The 20,871-nt window shown below is 40.2% G+C and overlaps 1 protein-coding gene across 1 annotated transcript in view; it reads right to left on the reverse strand.

Moving 5' to 3' along the window:
* The window catches only part of fam20a (FAM20A golgi associated secretory pathway pseudokinase), a 161,427-nt gene that overhangs the window by 139,610 nt on the left and 946 nt on the right, over positions 1-20,871 (reverse strand). The window lies entirely within an intron of this gene.

The following is a 20,871-nucleotide window of genomic DNA, read 5'->3' on the forward strand; positions in this document are numbered from 1 at the left end:
TGCCTGTGCATCATAACTCATGGGCTGTTGAAGTGTGCGAAGGTGTGTTGAGGTGTGTTGAGGTGTAAACTGTGAGTGAGTAGCAGACAAAACATGTTTGCGTTCAGATCCTCGGGGGTTACTCAGCCTTCCGTGTGAGCAGGGGAAGAGGCAGGATTTTTTTTTCTTGACGCAGTTGTCACACAGGGTCACTTTATTCAACAACAACATTCACTTATCTCTATCATCGCCTTTCACAGTGAGCAGTTAAGATACAAATATCCTGTTTGTTTATCTGTATACTTTGCAAAAATTATATATCTATATAAAAAATATCTAAAATATCATGAACCATTTTCATTTCAATGAAACCCCCATGAATGCAGGAAGAGGGCCACCTGCATCATGAAGGACTCCACTCACCCAGCACACACACTTTATGTCCCACTCCCCTCAGGAAGGAGGTTGAGGAACATTAAGTGTAGAACCACTAGGCTGAGGAACAGCTTCTACCCTAAGTCTGTTAGACTCATGAATATCTAACCAGAATAATCACTGTGAAGAATCACATCATGTTGCTGCTGATCTGTTTCAATGTTGCTGCTGATCTGTTTCATGTTGCTGTGTTCATGCGCGCTCATCTGCTCACACAGACTCATATTCGTGCTGCTGTTCGGCATATTGTTTTTATGCTATTAGTGCTTAGTGTATAATTAGTTGATACTTTTCTTAGTTCATATCTTAGATCTTATTGTTGTTTTTCTTTTACATTTTATTGTGGGATATAGCTGGGACCCTGTGTACATAATCTTGTTCCACCACATGTACCACATGTGGTGGAACGAGATTATGTACACAGGGTCCCAGCTACATGTAGTACTTGTACCACATGTGGTGTGTATTACAAATAAATCTTTCTGACTGACTCTGATGAAGAAATCATTGATGTCCATCCTGCACAAGATGGCCACCACAGCTAAACGGCCATTGTAAAAACAAAAAAATACTTTAGCTCAGCCAAGTTTAAAGACACTGAGCTTAAAGGCTCCCACAGACTCGGGCATACTGTGAGCTGTGCTGACACTATGTGCACCGTCCGCAGATGGTTGAGACTTCATACTTGAGCATACCCCCATGGGCTGCAGACCAGCTCCGCAGGCAAGGGGTGTTTACCTTTGGGACAAATTGAGGTCGCCGATTGGTCATTTGCTGACCTACTGGATTGATTGACAGGTTGAAAAAAATAACAAAAAAAGCAATGAGAGCTGGCAACCCAGCCACAGCGGTGTTCTGTGTTTACACGTTGTTAATAAAAAGTTCTAAAAAAAAAAAAAACACAGGGAGTGCAAGCCCTGCAGCCCACACATCAGACCAGCCCACCAGGAAATCTCCAGACCCTCCCGCAGCCACGATGGACCTGATTTTAATTCTCTTGTGACAAATTCCTTAATTTCTCACAATTTCAGTCATGTCGTCAACGGATGAGGAGGAAGAGATCACTTGCCTCTTGGCAACAAAACAAAAGAAAAGGCCATTAAACCAGATCAGGGATGAAGAAGGTGAATTTAATACATTGGTGTCGCATACAAAACAAAACAGTCCGTCGCAGGGCAGTTTATTGTGCGACACCAAGGACACGCACCTGGTTGTAAAAAGTGATCTTTGCGCAGACAAATCTTGCGGTCATCTGCTTCGACTCTAATCCAGTACACGCGAACTGACGTACGCCTGAGTCTGTGGGAGCCTGGTGTGAGCCCAGCTGATAGACATCTTAAGCTCATACTCTGAGCACTCCGCATTGACAACTTTACTAAAAACTTTGGCATTTCCTGTTACAGTCAACCCTGTCTGACCATTTGCAAATTATTGTACAAACAACTGGATTAATTTAAATCAAACTTTCAGAAAATAGCCATTGGATGCACATTTACACTGATTTACATTTGGACTCAACCCAAATAATTTGCTGGCATAGTCCTACAGAAGCTCACTGACCTACACAAGACAAGGTCAGTGAACAAGGCCAGGCTGATTCTGGCAGATCCTGATCATCAACTCCATGGTGTGTTCAGGTTGCTTCCATCTGGACGCAGTTATCTGCAGCCCAGATGAAGAACGAACAGACTGAAAAACTCAGTCATCCCTGTAGCGATCAGGCTTCTCAACAAACAGTGATGATTTCTGTACTGTTGTTTTAATGTCTCAATGTCTTGTCTAGTATGGATGTTTTATGTGACTATTGACTGAAACAAATTGCTCATCAGGGATAATAAAGATTCTTGAACTTGAACTTGCTGCCACAGCTAATTTGTCTTTACCAACACAAAATTGCTAAAACCTACTCACAATTACATATACTGGGTTACATCTTATGTGGTAGTAGCTGATGGTTATCCTTAACACATAATCTGAGCATTAACACATCTTGTGAGATGTTGCTGTGGTGGTAAATTAAAGCTTCGTTATGAATGGCGACAGGTACAGTAATATGCATTTCTTAAGGAGTCTTTAAGTTTATGAAACTGTGCTCTACGTCAAACACATTGTGATTATTATTAGGAGCCAACCCATTGCACAAGAGTAAAATTTGTTAAAAATAGTCTCATTCCAATAAAAAAAATGAGGGATTGATGATAGATAGTAAAAGGAATACCTGTACGTAATATTGTTTACTATACATGATGCAGGTGCTTGTGGTTTAATAAAATGGAAGTCCAATAAAACCCATGTATTTTACCTGTTTATATTCCCACTGGAGGAATGCTGGGTTTGTGTGCAGATTTGAGTATCAGAGCAGTGGGATTAGCACCAAGGTAGACAGGATGGGGCCACACAGAAACGATCAAACATCCTGCCAGATATGCCCTGTTGAATGAGTAGGGGTGTTCTTTGTCTTTGTTTGTTCCAGAGAGAAAACATGAGACATCTCGCTGTGATTCTCACAGCCGAGCTAATAAAATGATGAAAGGAGAACAGAAGGCTTCAGTGTGGTATATAAAAAAAAAGTTTCCACTGGCTTTGATACGAGGTTCTGGTAGTACTCCAACTATACTGTCCTGTTCTTATGTGGCTGTCTTTTCACCTGAGTACTTTCAAAGATATGACGCACATAAGTTACACAAGCTATATATCATCCTTCAGAACAGAAACGAGGCCTATTAAAGGCCCGTGCTTGGTAAATCAGACATTAAAGAAATGCCTCATGCTCAAAATGCTACTTCTGTTTTGTTCTACGTCAGTGGGAGGTTTAGTCAAAACTTTAACATTTAAATAGGAAATACAATCTATCATAGAATTATTTACTGACAAACTACAAGATAAAGAAGAATTATTTGTAAAATAGGATATAGAGTTGTACACCTCTGGTTACATTACGTGTCTTGATTGCCAACAATCTTCTACATTAAAAGTACACGAGTAGCAAACGAACAATTCACTTCTAGGATGTGATTTACTTCGAGATGCAATCCAATCCAATACAAAGCAAAAAAATGAAAATAAATTATATTTATTTGTTGACTCATCATTTACTGCCTAATTAAAAAAAAACAATGAATTTTAAAGACATCAGCCTTGTTTTAATATTACAATGCAAAAGTGGTGTACAGTATATCTTGTCAGAATACATACACTAAGAAACTAAGCAAATCTTTATTTTAGTTTTTTCCACACAACAAAAAATTGTGAGTAAACCAAACGGTTAAGTGCAGTGGAAAATCCAACAAATTTAAGTCAGGTCCTCTGGATGGTTTCTTTTTTTGTTGAAACTTTTCGTCTTTCATCCAAAGGACTTCATCAGTCTGAAGAGCCACAACAAACTCAGTCCCACAAGCAACACACTCACATAGTGGGCCAATCATTCAACCTTTATTTATACAGGTTAGTCTCACTGAGCCTTGAGGACTCATTTACAAGAGAGACCTGTGGGCCAACCAGTTTGATGGTGATAAGATGGTCTCTGGAGCCCTCCCTCTCCCCCGTTTACTCCTCTGAGGCAGCCATGGCTGAAATGGTTCAGAACAACAAAGTTCATGCTCAATATTCCAGGTAAAAAATTTTGTGTACATAGTGGGCCAAACAGGTTGGTCCACTGTGTGAGTGTGCTGCTTGTGGGACTGAGTTTGTTGTGGCTCCTCTGACTGATGAAGTCCTTTGGATGAAAGACGAAACATTTCAACAAAAAAAATAAACCGTCCAGATGACCTGACTGAACTTTGTTGAAATGTTTTTTTTACCTGGATTATTGAGCATGAACTTAGTGGAAAATCTAATTTTGTATTTGATCAAATCAAACCAGAGACATGGCTCAATTTTTTGTTGCACAACAGGACAGTTAATTCAAAGAGCTTTGAGAAAACAAGTTTTGACACCCCCCACCCCCCAAAAAAAGTTTGTCATGTGCTGGTCAAGGCAAATCAAGCCATATCTTTGGAGATGCTGAGGATATCAGTATGGTCTAAGGCATCAAAATGTAGCTTAAAATGACACAAATCTAAAAATGTCTTCGTTTAGTTTGACCACGAATGTCTCAATCCCTGATTTAATATGACGGGTCACAAATATCTGGATTTAGAGCGGACCTAAACTTAAACTGTTATTTCTGAACACACAAACTGAAAATAACATTGAATCAATAATGCCTCCATCTCTGAGGGATAAAAACAAAAACGGTGTCACTTGTTGACACAAGTGGCCTTTTCTGTTATGCTTCCCTGAAGCTGAAACTGTACGATGGTGCGCGTGCGTGTGTGTTTATGTCACTGTATGACATAGTATTTGTGCTTGAGTGGATTGTATCACTTTAGGCTAGTTTGATATTTGAAGTCATTACCAGCGTCAGAGAGAGGAGAGATTACAGGGTGCAGCAGCAGTAACACACACTATTAACCAGACAAGGTGTTATTATGCCTCTGGTGTCAGGTGAGATGTCAGAGCAACAAATCTGTGTCATCCCGACTTTTGCTGGATCAGCAGGATTACGCTGCAAAAGCTGAGTAATAAAAACACATTAACAAAGCTGTAACTGTGGACTTTTTGTTTTCTGAATGGACGGTCATGTGACCTTGTATTACTGTTACGGACGTCCTGGTTTCAACTATAATAATTTTTAAAGCTACGTATGTGAGTGCAATGTCTCATTGTGTGACAATCGCAAACCTTTATAGATACCGACAAATGTCTGTGCACAACTTTTTGCTTTCACTTTCAGAATTGAAGTTTCCTCTGCAAGCTCATCCCTGTCCACGCACAGCGTGTTAAAACCATTAAGAGAATGCTCATGCCGCAAAAGTGAATGAGCACATAAATTTCTCCTGCTTATTTTTCCCCCCCGTTCCTCCACTGCTTTCTTGTTGTGTTTAAGTTTTCCATGCCTGGCCTCCCTACTGCTGAGAGTGCTGTTCCTTGAAGCCACAGTGTATTTTGAAGCAAGGTCGGGACAGAGCCAGAGGCTCCAAAATCAGGCACAAGACTCCCAGTGTTCTACTGCTGGGCTTGCTCTTGGCATCCATTCCTGACCAGAGAGCTTAAGCTAGCCACAGCCACTATATGTGTGTGTGTGCGTGTACATTTCAACATATACAGTATATATATAAAACCCCCTCCCCAAACCCCAACTTCCCCTTAAAAGTCTATATAGAAGTGGTCATGGTTGACTCATTTATGGGCTCTCCCACATGGACACACTACCTGGGTGTGAGTAAATGAGACTAGAGCGCAGTTTCTGCTGTCAGAATTTTCAATTTTATTGTTTTTAAGCTCTAATTCATACAAACAGCCACCCTGGTTGTAAAGTATGTGTATAACTGGAGTGAAGGTTGGCCCAGTCTGACAAATCTGACGAAATTCTGAGGAGCTACTTTAAATTGGTTCCATACCTTGGCTGACAGCGGTGAGGTCATCCCTGTGGAATAAGACCTGATCCAGTTTCATCATATTGCTAATGCTGTCGGTATAGATAATCAAAAAATACACATATCAAGCCTTTAGAGGATGTGCTGTCTTCATAGTTTCTTCTTAAAGGCGGACTAATATAAAAACTGAGGGGAATACTGGTGCGTGGGGTTGGACCACACATCAAATGCTCACACTCGATTAACACATATGGATCGGACATTAATCTCAACGGTTCCTCTCAATGGAAAGCCATCCATCTGTCTTTGTCCTCAGACAGAATATCCACTCGGGGTCTGGAAGTCTAGTACGCAACACACAAAACCACAGTGAATATAAATAAATGGCTCTCTTCCTCTCCCTGCCTTTGTCTGGTCAGGACACTCCGTGGAGAGCCTGCCAAGTTGAGCATCTACATTTGGGTTTGGCTGTTCCACTCGCCCGACAGCTCAGCCTTGGCCAAACCACAGGAAAAGGAAGCATAAGGTTCTCTATGGAGTGCTTATAAAATATTGTCTCGGGTAAAAATGTTGAACGTGAATGGCAACTTTCAGCTCCTCCACTATAAACAAAAGGCCTTTGAAGGACAGACATGGAGCTGTCACTGATGTTTTTGCAGCTTTTGCTGCCCATTCTCTTGTATTTTAGTGTTTATACAACTTAACTTCTTCATGGACATGTTTTCTGATCTAAATTCACAATCAAGAAAATGGCACTTTATTGGCACATATTGCATATGATTCAAATGAACTTTAAACACTAATTGATTTAAATGTAATCAGTAGACTTTATAATTTATCTTAAAATGATGCACAAATAAATCTGGTTTTATTATTTTGAAAATCTGATACACTGCTAGAGCTAAAGCTTGCCTGATTTTCACAATTTAAAGTTGTAGTTACATAATTTAGCTTAACTTTTCATCATTGAAACTCAAAACCTATAGTATATTGCTGAATCACAAAAAAAGTTATAAATGTTTAAGAAAACTACAACTCACACACACAAAAAAGCTAGTATCAAGCTTTGTTATCATATGCTGCACATAATAATAAAGGTTCAAGGTTCTTTATTGTCAATCACATCACATGTGTTACATGAAGCGGAACAAAATTGTGTACTCAAAGTCCCACTTACACTCAAAGATAGCAAAACTATAAAGTATAAAAAGAAACAGTATACAAGGATCTAAGATATATGCTAAACTATAATAATGTAAAATAATATGGTATATTTAACAGCAGCCTGAACATGAGTCTGTTGTGAGCAGATAGGTATGAATTCAGCAGCTTATGGGTAAGAAATCAGCAGCATGTACAATCAGCAGCACAGATAAAGTGACAAATTCCCAATTAAAGTGCCATTGCAGTGATTTTTGGTTTGGGATTTATGAGTCTAACAGCTTCACAGCTTCACATAATGCTCCTCAACCTCCTTCCTGAGGGGAGCGGGGCAAAAAGTGTGTGTGCTGGGTGAGTGGGGTCCTTAATGATGCAGGTGACCCTCTTCCTACATCTGGAGGTGTAAACGTCTGTGATGGTGGGGAGACTGACTCCAACAGTCTTGTGTGCAGCCTTCACCACTCTCTGCAAAGCTTTTCTTTCTGCAGCTGTGCAGCCTCCATGCCACACGTCGATGCTGGAGCACAGGATGCTCTCCACTGCACACCTGTAGAAGGAGGTGAAGACTGAGCTTCCCAGACCAGCTTGCCTCAGCCGTTTGAGGAGGTAGAGTCACTTTTTTTTTTGTTGCTAACTTAATGAACACGAGGACACCATGTGAACTTGCTTCAACATAGCTCAGGCTAAGAGCCTGCAGCAGTCTAAGGCCACAGTTATTCCTGTTAAAAAAACACGGAAAGGTTTGACTTGAGGGTCAAGGCAACTGTAGCAATGAGTAAGGCCCAAATAATTGTTAATTTAACCCATGAAAAATGTACAAAACACACATTTTTCCTACCAGTTTTTGAAAACACGATTCTAAATATGTTAAACACTTCTGTCACATTTGCATGAGACTTATTACTTTTTAATTTATTGTGACCATGTATTTAATAAAACCTGTTTCTGTGTGTGCATAAACCATAATTATTGCACACAATTAACCTAAACAGAAGAAATAAAAATGTTATACTTTTAGCCTCATTCTGTCTAAAGATTGCATCTACTTTTTGACTGGATCTGTCATTTATGCTACAAAGAAGAGACACACGAATACTGTCAATGCTCAACCATATATTTTAACTGTTAGGCCTGTGTGAGGTAAATGCTGGGAAGCAAAACCTAATTCAGACATGTTACAGGGTATCAGATCACTTCATTTAACAGCCTGGTCACCAGATATGTACGTACCGGGATGGATAATGTACTGCTACCAAATGTTGTCATGTGTACCTGTTTGCAAACCTGCTGGGTTACTCTGATTGCAGACTGGGATTTCATGACCACATGGACTCTGCATGCCAACAATACGTGGGATTCATAATGTGGCTTCAAAAACACATAGAAAAGTAAAGTGAGGAGCAGAGGAAGACAAACAACAAGAATGCTTATTTTGTGGACATACTGGGAGAGGAGATTCACCATTATCCTCAAATGGACATGTAATGGCACTGTGACTAGAAAGAGACAAAACATGCATCAAGTTCCTGGTAAGAAACATAGACGTGCATTATTATACTCGACTAAGTGTTCCTACCTTTTCTCAGTGCTGGGAATTAAAGCCAGTTTATGAGAGCTGCTATGTTGTACTTTTGAATCAGAACCCTGCCAACTCCTCCACACGCTGTAAGGGTGTAACATGAGCTTAAAGCATAAAATAACCAAGTACAGCTAAACGTGTTAGAAATATGAACACTGACCATACAGGAGCAAGGTGTAAATGAGTCCTCATGGCTCAGTGGGACTAACCTGTTTAAATAAAGGTTGAATGAAAGGTAAGAACTGTGAAACGAGTCAACACGGCAAAAATAAACTAAAAAAAAAAACAAAAACAAATAATAAACTTATGAAGTGTGGTTGGTGTGTCTCCCCCAGGGGTGCCTGGATGTGCAGGTACCTTTTCTATTTAAATGTTGCTGCAAATAATCTTTTCATTAATTTGTTGAGCAGCCTTTGCAGCAAGGATTATCAGGTGATTTGTGAGTATTTTACTGATCAATCTACAAGTCTCATACCTAAACACAACCAGACAGTTACTTCAAAGCAACTAGTCACAGACGAAAATGATTTGCAACACACTGCCGATACACATTACTGGGATATTAAAGTGGTTGATGCCAGAACAATGTGTATCTGCATACTGTTTATCTGCATACTGTGTATTCTACATGAATTCTGTTGGAGTCAGCCTCTCCACAGTCATATACATCTACACCTCCAGATGCAGGAAGAGAGCCACCTGCATCATGAAGGACCCCACTCACCCAGCACACACACTTTTTGCCCCGCTCCCCTCAGGAAGGAGGTTAAGAAGCATTAAGTGTAAAAACAGCTTATATCCTGAGGCTGTTAGACTCATGAATCTCTAACCAGAATAATCACATCATGTTGCTGCTGATCTGTTTCATGTTGCTGTGTTCATTCATACTCATCTGCTCACAGATTCATGTTCGTGCTGCTGTTCAGCGTATTGTTTTTATGCTTTTATTTTATTGCTGGATGTAACTGGGACCATGTGTACACAATTTCGTTCCACCACATGTACCACATGTGGTGCGAATGACAAATAAAGAAACTCTGACTCTCCCTGACTGACCAGTCGTCTACTTGCTGCAGTAGAAGTACTGAGTCACAGTGGGGCAGGGCTTACTGACATATGCAGAAAACTGGAACAAGCTGCAGCCAAGCAGAGAACAGCTCAGCCAGGGCTAATTTGTATAATAAAATGGTGGCCTTCTTAACAAGGCAAATTTCAAGTTAACATTTGAATTATTTGGTAGAGCTGTTACACGCTCTCTATCAGCACAAAAATTAGCATTGTAAATGTGAAAGTAGCTCATTTTTGGGAAACATAAAAGATGTGTGGAGTGGTTGTGGTAGTGGAAAGGACCTTTATCATCTCAGTGTCTATAAAATTTCCCTTCTCAACAAACGCACAATCGCACAGATGCACAGATGTATATATTGATATCATGCAAACGATGCCCACGACGGGTACAGGATTCACTTCCCACACTTGAATATAGACAAAACAAACAAACATGTGCCACATCCTCCCATTTTCCCACCCACTGTCTCCCTTTGGACATGTCTGTGATGGAGGATGGTTTGTGTGTACAGCTCATGAACATTCTTTTGAGTGCACACATCTATATGCGAGCGAACACATACGCGTTGCTGAATGCAACGGAGGTGTGTGTATGTGACGGCTCAGTCTGCCCATGTGTGTGGACGGCCATCTGGTCACCCCTGCCATGCTGTGGTCCCTGTGAAGTGCTGTCAGCGTGGCCGTTGTGGTTTGCCGTGGCGACTGGATGCTTGCTGCACAGCACTTCCAACCCAGGCAGCAACCTCAGAAAAGGAAATTTGGGTCGCTGAAATGGAGGGGTTGCTCCCTAGCTATTTCCAGAGCCCTCTACCGGTCCAGCACCACCCACGATATTCCATATGAGAACCAGAGTGCGTGTGGTGCCTGCGGTGTACGCGAGTTTTGGAAGGGGGTGGTTGAAGAGGGGGAGGGGGGTTTGTGCATGAGAGAAGCAAGTGATTTTTATGAGGATTTTCTGGTTTTACATTTAAGTCTACAGACTTGTGTGTCCTGGTGTTGAGGTGCAAGGACACTTAAAGCGTCCCTGAAATCCATCGTATTCAATTAACAAGAACTCCTCGCTTTTTACACTCCATTCGTAGCCTGCAGCAACGCGCATCGGGACTTTACATCTGCTCCATGAAATTCACTTGTCAGATACCACAAATTAAACACAGCTCAAGAATCACATATTGCATGCATCACAGATCGTAAATCAATCTCACAATGTTGATGCTGTACCCAAAGAGGGCATGCGAGAGCAGAGATGGAGGAATCGCTCCAGTCCCAGGAAACATGTCTAGCATTGGATGCATCATGGCTGCCAATTTTGGAAATTCAGTGAGAAAATGGAGAAGAGCTGAGTTTCACATAAATGAGATACTTTTCTAGGAAACTTTGGTTCAAGTGAGATCATGGGCCCATCACTTGGGTTTAGTGGTTTTCTTTGCTGAGACTTGGAAGTCATCTTTAAAACAGTCCTTTCACCGCAATGCACATGTTCAGTAAATTTCATCACCTTCCTTCATATGAACTATTTGTACTTTGAAGGATAGGTTTCATTTACATTAGCTCAAATGAATACCTTTGCTGCATGTTTTTGGTGTATCTAAGAGAGGTAAACAAGTAAACAACCTCTTAACGCCCACAGAATGAGGACAGTCCACCGCCACCCAAGGGGAGACCTCCAGCATCACTCAAAGTCTTCTTATGTTGTGAATATTGGGTTAAGGTTATTTTAGGCCGACCTGCTCCAGAGGCAAATTATAGTGCAAAAAGAAGGGGTAAAAGACCAAGTAGGCAGTGCAGCGTGCAATTTTCCTGTTTCTCTTTCAAAGGATGAGGTATTTCTTGAGGAAACTCTGTTAAATTTACAAGCCATGACCCCAAATCAGTGGCAAGGAGACTCCTCTGACAAGCCCAAGTAGGGAAACATTGAGGTTTATGACTTTACGTCCAGAGATTAATGGAATTAGTTTGCTGAGCTGTGTATATTCATCTGATTTGAAGATTGTTCTAACTGTTAGGCCTTTGGTTTGTTGTTCAAAAGAAAACAAAGTGATAAATCAGACATCTTCGGCTCCTCTCTGTCACACTTTGATGCTAATCCTCCTGCATACCGACCTTACTTGGTGTGATTCCCTCTGGCTGATCTAAAGGAACCTCACCTTGAATAAAAAGTCTTTTCTGCCTGAACAAGAGAGCAGCCTTCAAAATAATGAAGATGATCACAGCTTGCTCCTGAAGTGCACCTCCAGACGTCTCAACCATAATTATGCCAGTCTGGGAGAATTACAGGCACCCTGGCATTACTTTCAGGAGACAGAAAGAAGCACAGCTACTTCAAAAGGTACTATGCTCTTGTTTTCTCATGATTTGCGTTTGTAAACCATCCAGGAACGGGACTTTGATCTTTGCCAAAATTATGACTGTAATTATGAGGAAAACTTCACAACTAGAGAGTTTGCAATACTGGAAGGGAGAAGATTTGAGTTTTGACATAAACCTGTCATTACACACATGCACCTCATTGATACCGGAGCATCCATACCTACAAGTTGCATTTCTTCTAAGTTTCTCTAAGGCCCCTGCAGTACTGAGCACTGGGGAGGGGGGAGGGATGTGCTCTGCAGTGTGGCTTGCTGGTTAATTATGGGTCGTGAGCTGCTGCTCGGCTGGCCTGGGCGGGTGTTGGAGCCAGTGGGTCTGGCACAGGGAGGTCTGGCCACAGACCCCGGTGGTGACGGCATGAAGTCTGGGACGAGTCAGAACACCAGCCCGGGGTTTGGAGCATTTTTCACATTCCCTCCTCCCGAGCCTGCTTGCCTGTATGTGTATGAGACGGAGAGCAAGAACAGGAAATGTGCAAAAGATGCAACGGGCTTTTACATTCTTGAAGATATGGATGCAGGATGTGTTTAAGGTTCTACATGTAGGATGCATGGTTCTGGTCCAGACCCAAAAATAAGTTTTTCTTTGACACTCTAGCAGGAAGAACTCTTGAATTATTTGGACAGCCACAACTGGCATATACAACCCAATCCTCCAAAAAGACAGGGCATTGTATAACATTTAGATATAAATACAAGATCTTTGGAAAATTTCTTAAACTCATTTAGGTTTAAAAGGCACAAAATAAAATGTCACTATTGAGAAATCTTATCACTTTCAATAAAATTATACACTAATTTTGTATAATACAGTTTTTTTATGTTCAGGCTGCTGTTTAAATGTATTATTAGTTAGTATTACATTACATTATTATTGTTTAGCATATATCTTAGAGCCTTGTATACGGTTTCTTTTTATACTTTATATTTTTGCTATTTTTTTGGTGTAACTGGGACCTTGAGTACACAATTTCATTCCACATCATGTACCACATGTGATGGGAATGCCAATAAAGAATCTTAAACCTTGAACTTTGAACTAACTGTATCTTTTGACAGAAGCAAATGCTGCAAGTTTAAACCACCTGGGTCGTAATATTCAGCTTTATCGTTCTTTCCTGCTTCTAGCACTAATGACTCAAGTATATTTTTATGTTTTTCATGTGCTTCTGTTTTAGTTTAAATCTAATATTATTTTCTTTTTATTATCTTAATGAAGTTTAGGATCCTGAGAAGTTTGTATTGTTTTAGCAAATGAATAAAGAAATCTGTTCTGAATCCCATGACACACATGCTGTTTGACTTGAAGCTCAATTTGGTGGAACGTCAGAGTCACCATAATTTCGATCTTTAGGCATGTTTCATTGTTTAATTTAAAGTTTTAAACGAGGTAAATTTCACAGTTTTGACACCATTTTACCTTAAAACATTTTAGTTTTTAAAACAAGTCTTTGTAATGAGTGCATTCTTTAAAAAAAAAGGTTGAATGTGAAATGTATGAAGTGCAGCTGCAGTGACTTTAAAGTTTAAATTGTTTTCATTTGATGTCTTTAAATTACATAAGGACTAATAAAACTACTACAAATATTTTTGAACTAAACTCTTTAGTAGCTATATTTTTAACTGTTTAATTTCTTCCCTAAAAACAAGTAAATGTCCATTTTATACGTAACTAACTTCACACTGTCACTCAGCAGCTTCATGGCTGTTGATCCAGCAAGTCATCAACACATTACTAAAATTCATCCCTACCTTTGGAAAGTTTATTTTTTAGGTTCTTCCTAGAACTGTTTTTTCTCAAAAACAAACACATGACACCCACCTTCCAAGAAAACAGGACTCAATACACGACAGCAATTGAAAGAAAAGCTTGCGACAGTTACGTCACTGTTGCTGATGGAATGGTTAGGGAGGTCCTCTGACTGCAGCAGGGGTCAGACATGGCTCATGTGGATCACTGAAGGTGATAAAACTTGATTTTTTTTAGGGAAGTAACAATGTTTCTGGCCAGGTCGCACTCGCTTTCCTATTTATTGCTCTTTGTGCGGCATGTGCTCTCTCGTTACTTGGGTAATGACAGATTGCCTCTTACATGAGGCTTGCCAAACTGGACTCTAGTCTGCACGCTTATACCCCTCAAATATGACAAGTGTCCCTGACTGCCTCCATCCTAAAATATGAAGTCCTGAGGGCTTGACAAATTATAGATTATAACCACAAGTTAACGTGATTGTGTGACGCGCAGTGTGCCGATGCCTCACAGTTTGAGCTTCAACTTTGTTTTACCTGAGACTAATTAGTTCTCCAGAGTTAACTCTGCAAATTACCATATTTTTCGGCCTATAAGTCATAGTTTCTTGCATAATTTGCATTCCCTGTGACTTATACGCCAAAGCGACTTATTTATTTTTTTTATTTTGACTGAGATATGATCATTTTCATTCATTCCGACTGAAAATATTGAACACTACCATTTTCAGCCACTAGATGGCACTCAAGTAGTAAGGCATGCCGTTGTGTCATGTAATAGGTACAAGTGGCTATTAATGACTCAATCGGCTTGCCACAGACTCCCACCTTTGTCTAGCTCGCTGTCAAATTAGCTTAATTTTGCTGCACCACCCTGGTGAAATGAAGCTGATTTAACCATTGAAGTGCATTTATTAAGTAAAAGTCAACTGAGACACACCTTTGCTATAATGTTGGGCAAACAAATAATTGTTTTAGGTGCTTATCTTGTTAAATTTTGAAGAAATGTGCAGCGTTCCTCCTTCTGATTTCCTCCCAGTCTGAGGCAGCAAATACTTTTGAAATTCATTCATTCATTCAACCTTTATTTAAACAGATAAATCACATTGAGCCTCGAAGACTCATTTACAAGTGAGACCTATTTGGACAGACAAAAAAAAATGCAGCTGATTTGACGGTTAAAGTCCTTTTAAGTAAAAGTTTAACTGAGACACACCTTTGCTATAATTTTGAGCAAACAAACAATTGTTTTTAAGTGTTAATCTTGTTAAATTCTTGTTAAAGTCCTCCCGTGCACGCTTCTGCGGCCGCCATTTGGCAGCCAATCGATTTTTGGCACAACACCGGCCCACATTTCCGGGTTGTCAGCGGTGACGCATAATAGATGCGACTTATATGGCGAAGTGACTTATTTATGTATTTTTCCACTTTATTAGACATATTTGGACTGATGCGACTTATAGGTGGAATATACGGTAATGTAGTTGTTCAGAATACACAGAAAACTTGACATCCAACTGACAACAAGACATCATTACCAGCAGTGTCCCCTCAGTGCAGATCGAATTTGGAAAAAGGGCCTTCTCCTACTCCGCTCCTGTTTCCTGGAACACCTTGCAACAAGATCTGAAGTTCTCAACTTTGACTAAACTACTGTTAAGTTCAATGAAAAAAAAAATCATTGCAGACATGTTCCTGTTTTTAGTGTTTTATGTTTTATAATGTAGCATTTTTTTTGTTTTGTTTTATATAACTTATTTTATTTGCTTTTCATTTTATATGCTTTTATATGACTGTTTATTGTTGTGTGTACCTCATTTGTGTTCTTTGCTTAAATCAGGTCTCTCTTGTAAACGAGTCCTCGTGACTCAATGAGATTAACCAGTACAAATAAAGGTTGAATGAATGAGTCCATCAGGGAGGAACAACGAGCCTTGACTGCACAGTCTCTATAAACCAGTTAAGTCCACGTTGTCAAGTTTTAGTTCAAGCCTCCAACCAATGTCCTGCTTCCATTTTCCAGCATTTCCACAGAATTTGTTGTGTTTCTGTTTAATAGTTGTCTCCACCATTTTCATCTCTCAAACGGTTTATCTTTGTACAGTAAACTGACACGATCTTAATCTGGTCTGTTTGATTTTTATTTTTTGCAACAGTCTGAAGCACAATGGAACAATTGGTTCTTTACTCTCAGTGGAGGTTTAGGGACAGTTCAGTCTTCAGAGGCCTGCAGAGGAGCTACACTCAGCTGATGGCTAAAGCTTTTTAAAGCAGTCTTTTATTTGACGAGCTTAGAAGACGACAGGCCCCGTCGTAGACACAGACAGGTGAGCAGACTCCAAAGACAATAAGGAAGTCTCCTCTCACTGGAAGACGCACATCAAAGCCGTCTGCACGTCAACCGGCCATCGTGTGTACACAGTTCGGGCGATGCTTTGCACATCTCCGTGTCTGTCTTCGTGCCTTTTTAAGTCAGTCATATCAGTGTGTTGCAACAAAGGCGCCATGTGAGAAATGCAATATCCATGTCAACATATTTGCTTGTAGTAACTTTTCTCATTCAGCTGTGGAAGATTTCACAACTCCTCACAAAGAAAGCAGCAGGTTTAAATTTAGAACTTGAGATGCTGAGCTGTGCTTAAAAATACTCAAACTACAACGGGACTTCTTGAAACATATCGTTCTTTAGCTTTACCAGAAGGTAAAGCTTGCCCTAAAATAGTTCCAAAGTGGGGGAGAAGGCCACCTAAAAAGGCCCTTTTTCTTTCTCCCCACACAACCTTTATTTTGACAAGGCTGGGAGAATAGAGTATTTATATATGGGGCTGTGTGCTGTGGTTTCCCCACAATTACAGAGTGGCAGTGCTTAGACTGGGAGGCGTGCTGGAGGTTTATGGAGGGGGACATGAAGGAAGGGACCAGCCCTCAAGAGCCTTGTACAACCTGATGTATCACTCACATAGCAAGATTTCATGCAGAAATATGACTCATACCTAAATTTGCCAACACATTTGACAGAAATGACAAGATAGAGGGTTGTTATTATGTTAAAAGAATGAGCAGGGTCTCTGTTGTAGAAGTCAAACCCTTTGAGCCCCAAGCCTTTACACTGCACCGAAGCTCAATTTCATGTGTTTAGTTGTCGGTCAGTAATGTTTTGAGTGGTTCTGGCGTGGGCTTTAGCTTCTCTTTGTAGCTCTGCTGTATTATGGTTACGATATAAACAAGGAGTTTTGACCCATGCGTCTTGCACAACCGCTGCAAGCCACCTAGAGGAGAACAGTGGGAGTTTGTGTTTGTTCCATGGATGCTCAGAATCTGGCCCCTGCAGGGGGGTGGGGTGGTGGTGGGGGGAGCGGGGTTTTTGCGGTTCTGCTGAGAGGGAGCCTGGAAGTCCGTCAGGGCGGTGGCTGAACCACCTTCTCTCCACATTTGCTCCCCCTCTCCTTCAAACAAGCGAGCACGAGTGAGCGTTACTTCATTTGCTTGTCCTTTCTTTTCGCCTTTTAGTCAAAATGATCCAGAATGATGGCAGGCCAAGCAGCAGCCAAACATATAACACAACAAAAAAAATCTGCTGCCACAATAAGGTAAAATTATGAACTTTACATGCAGCAAGCACAATTGTTTGAGGATATAGATCTTTATTTGTATTTTTTTTCCTCTCTCAACTGCGTTTTATATTGCTTCAGACTTGCTCTTGCCTGTCTTTATGTCATGCCAGGCTTTGAAATGTAATACATCTCCAGGCTGTGAGCAAGCCTGTTGTGTCTCTCAGGTAGAATGACAGATACCTGCAAGGGCAAAAACAAACAACCAGAGCCCGTGCTGATAGACACACATACAGTTTGTGCTGGCAGTTCTTTCTAGTTGATGCCTTTTTTTTTTAAAACTCTTTTCATTTCTTCTTTTAGATAGAATTCTAACTGATCATCTGAATCTCCTTGTTCCTGTTTCTGTGCTTGGTCTTGTTCCCACCTACGCTCCGCGTTAGTCTCTATGGCGGCAAAACAAATACGTGCATTAGCAGCAGCTATTCAGTCCCAGAACCTGCCTTTTTCTGCAGACATTAAAGGATGTCATGCTCGATGAGTGGAGACAATGGAGCATTAGGAAGCACTGAACGCTTTGTGGCATTGCTCGCGTTTGTGGTCTGCAGACTTAGGGGGTATTGTGATGTACACACTGTGGTTTCAAGCATAACTGAAAATAAATAGGAGCATTTGGTGATGTCACGTGTGAACTGTTAGGATGCTGCTATAGTTTAACCAGTAAAGGGCTTTCTGTAATACGAGCTGACAGTAACCATACCCACATGTCAAGTGAGGTGGTTTCTCAAAAATATGGTTATTCCAAGAGTCTATGCTTGGTGTAAGAATATTTTTTATGTTAAATGTCCACTTTAATGTTAAGTTATTAGTAAAATATTTTTTATGATTTTATTGGGGATGCTTTAACATGTAAACAGCCTTAAGGTCATGATGAGACACATTTACTACCAAGTTCGTCAAACACTGTAAATTACTTTATGAATGATCTCTTATGAAATGTCAGGAGACGTGTTGGAGAACATGTAGAGGATGACTCTCGGCTATTATCATGTCAAGCTGTAGCTCAGTATTTGTAAAACTGGCACATTTATAGCTATTTTTTTTGTTTGCAAGAGTAAATTAGCTGTGGTAGCCATCTTGGATCAGCCAACATTTCATCAGCTGTAAATGTACATCCAATAATTACTTTCTCAGCATTTCACTATGACTCCAGTAGTTCACAAAATAGTTTGCTAACAGACCGACAAAGTACATGTAAAAACATATTTTTCAAGAGTTTATGTTGTTTCAAAGTAGCTTGAATTGGTGCAAGCTTATTTATATTGAAATTCATTAACGCATTAACGATTCAATTCAATTCAATTCAAAAATACTTTATTAATCCCAGGGGGAAATTATATGTTGTGGTAACTCATCATCCTGGTTTCCTGGATTTATTTCCTGGATCTGATAACATAATCCAAAAACTTAATAAAAATAGCAATACGTTTTGGCAATCACAGTCAGAATGTCTTTTCTTGGCTAGTCTGATTAAAATACACTTCTGTTAAATTTCTTATTTTACTTTTTATACCAAAAACTCAACCATGAATTGCACTTTCTATTGTTTTGAGCATAACAATAATTCTGTGAGCAAACATGTTTGTGGTGCAGACGAGAACAGTGCTCTGTATTCTGGGGTTAACTGGCCAAATGCTCAGGGAATAACAAGTTCTACACTGACAAGGTTTAACCATTTTTTTTCCTGATAATATTTCACAAAACCCCTCTGACTGCAAAGTGTTTGTAATGCAAAACCCAGACAATGTTGTCAGAGGAAAAGAAGCTGGCGCTACTGGAAGTAAGGACGTTTCACTTCGGGACAAATTGAGGTCTCTGGTCGGTTGCTGACGAGCCTGCTGGATTTAAGCAGCGCGATGGCTCAGTGGTTAGCACTGTAGCCTCGTCGCAAGAAGGTCCTTGGTTCAATCCCTGGTTGGACTTGGGGTCATTCTGTGTGGAGTTTGCATGTTCTTCTCGTGCATGCATGGGTTTTCTCCGGGTACTACCGTTTCCTCCCACAGACCAAAAACATGCATGTTAGGCTGCCTTCAGGCCCAGACCTCCTATGCAAAAGAGATCTGTGATCTCAGTGGGATTTTCCTGGTTAAATAAAGGTTAATAAATTAGGTTATAAGTTTAGTAAGTTATAAATTATGTACAGTTTGCTTACAAAATTGTAATGATGGTTTCTTTACTTTTCAGGGGTGGCTGAGTTAAAATTTAGGGGTGCTTGAGCACCCCTAAAAAGAGGTTAAAATCATCATTGCAATCAATTCAAATCTATCAATAAAGAAAAATTTTGTAAAAAGGCTCAACCCTGAAACACTTTGTTGTTTAAATCTGGATAAATGTCATTATGATAAAATAATTTAATCAAACATACAACTGAGTGGAACTTTTCCCTTTTTTTGTTGATTCAACAAGTTATTTTTTGTGTAATTGAATATAAATTCAGATATTTTCAAACCTTTTGGCTTCAGTATATGTGTTATGGCTCGAGGAACCCAGAGTTGTATGAGACCCGGAACGAGACAGACACAGGCAAGTGCAAAAGTGACCGTGTTTATTATTCACAGTGAAATTATACAGTTGTCTCTCTGCAGCTCCTGGAAGAGGAGGGAGAAGGTCAGAGGAGGTCGGCAGGTGATCAGGCAGTATTAATGAGAAGATGTTTTCTTTCTTACAGATTGGAAAATCTCCTTTTGGTCCACTCCGAATCCTAGGAGAGCTCCAGAGGGGGACAAGGCCAGGGGTCCAACTGAACGAGGAAGGCTGGCAACTGGTGGTTGGCAAGGCACGAGGAGAACCAGGACAGAACTAGGGAACCAGGAGGACGCAGGAACACTGGAGACAAAAAGAGACTGGGAAGTAAATTTACTAGTTACTAAGTTACCAGCCGGAGACAACACTACCATTAGATGGTGAAGAGTAACACTGGACTGCAGCCTTATGTAGGAGACGATCCTCATCAGGTTGATGGCCGACAGCTGTTGATAATTAGCGGCCATCTTGGACGAGGAGCTCCAGGCAGTGATACTCTTACAATATGTCCTTTTTTACTTTTTCCAATTTTATATCAACAAATGTTCATTTTGTCTTCATGCGATGTCCCTATCATTGTTTTATTTATATATAAAACAAAATTTAACTCTATTTCCCTGCATATTGTAGATGTAAAATTTACATATATAGGTTTAAAACAAATACTTTTTTCTCAAACTCTGATTATTATACACAAATAAAACATTTCCTGGAGACTTTACTGTCAATGTGAATTTTCCCCACGCTTTGTGTAAAATCATTATGCTGTAACTCATAATTATGTTGTCAAACAAAAGTCTAAGAGTAAAACGAGCACTTTTCCTCTCGGTCGTGATGGAGGAAAAACTGAACGCACTATGTTTTTTTTTTTTTACTTCAGTGACGTGTGACGTTTCCAAACGCAACATGTTCAACAGTTTTTACAAGTTACCATCTTCACCGGTTGACACCAGAGACATAAGTGAAGCCATGTTATAATA

The sequence above is a fragment of the Nematolebias whitei genome, chromosome 17, assembly GCF_014905685.2.
Source record: "Nematolebias whitei isolate Nwh7 chromosome 17, NemWhi1, whole genome shotgun sequence".
Classification (NCBI taxonomy): domain Eukaryota; kingdom Metazoa; phylum Chordata; class Actinopteri; order Cyprinodontiformes; family Rivulidae; genus Nematolebias; species Nematolebias whitei.